Source organism: Hemiscyllium ocellatum (genome assembly GCF_020745735.1).
Source record: "Hemiscyllium ocellatum isolate sHemOce1 chromosome 27 unlocalized genomic scaffold, sHemOce1.pat.X.cur. SUPER_27_unloc_1, whole genome shotgun sequence".
NCBI classification, from domain to species: Eukaryota; Metazoa; Chordata; class Chondrichthyes; order Orectolobiformes; family Hemiscylliidae; genus Hemiscyllium; species Hemiscyllium ocellatum.
Window position 1 is genome coordinate 1,821,893 of NW_026867476.1, and position 1,363 is coordinate 1,823,255.

Consider the following 1,363-nt stretch of genomic DNA (forward strand, 5'->3'; position numbering starts at 1 on the left):
TATTTGGACCGGGGAGTACAAAATTTAAAAAAATCCCACAACACCCACAGCTAGTGGAAGCACACACTAGCTTTCGGAGCGACGCTGTATTCTGACAGATGAAAGTTTTAACAATCAGTTTTTCCAATGTATGATTTCAGTTCCGTCACACTGTAAATGTCTGCGATAAATTCTCTGTGTTAGGACCGAGCCCTCCGCGACCACCTGCTGATGGAGCGTCGCTCCGAGAGCTCGTGTGTGCTGCCGCTTAAACCTGTCGGGCTGTAACCCGGTGTGGCCGGATTCTTAACCTTGAACGTCCAGTAAGTCACCCACCCAGACCCCCTCACAACATTTACCCACCTAACCCGCACATCCCTGGGCACTCTGGGTCATGGAGCATGGCCAATGCTGGAGGGGCTTGGGGGGAGGGATTGACCGTCTTAAACCCCCTCCCCGCCTCTTTCCTACCGACGGGGAGACACTACAATGTGGGTCTTCATGGATAGCTCTCCTCACAACTCTACTTCCGGTCAGGGCTTGACCTCCCACCCCTCCAAACACACCCTACTTCCGGTCAGGGCTTGACCTCCCACCCCTCCAAACACACCCTACTTCCGGTCAGGGCTTGACCTCCCACCCCTCCAAACACACCCTACTTCCGGTCAGGGCTTGACCTTCCACCCCTCCAAACACACTCTACTTCCGGTGAGGGCTTGACCTTCCACCCCTCCAAACACACCTTACTTCCGGTCAGGGCTCGACCTTCCACCCCTCCAAACACACCTTACTTCCGGTGAGGGCTCGACCTTCCACCCCTCCAAACACACCTTACTTCCGGTGAGGGCTCGACCTCCCACCCCTCCAAACACACCCTACTTCCGGTCAGGGCTTGATCCTTCAGTCTGTCACTCACTTCCGGTTAGGGCTCTTCCACTCTCCCTCCGAACCACACCCGCCCCGCCCCCCGCGTCGTGTCACTTCCGGCGTGGGCTGCCGCCTGTTCCTATCCCCACCCGCTTCCGTTGAGGGGTGGACCCTTCTTTGGGTGGGCGTTTGTGAGGTCACTCCCCCCGCACCACTTCCGCTGACGTCACGCCCCGTGGTCTGCGTCACTTCCCGTGAGACGCTTGTGCCTCACTCCCTACATCCGGGGAGGTCCGCCCGTCCTTTTCGACCCACCCTCCTCCCAATGCGCATGGCGGGGCGCGCGTTTGTGAAGTCATTCCCCTCCCCCCGCCCCTTCCGGTCCGCGTCTCGCGTCACTTCCTGCGAGACTTGGGTCCCCCTCCGTCTTCCTCTCTCCCCGCATCTCTTCCGACCACCCACTTCCCCTCGCGTGGTAGTTTTGGAGGCGGGGCGTAAGTGCGTGCCTGCCTTTGTG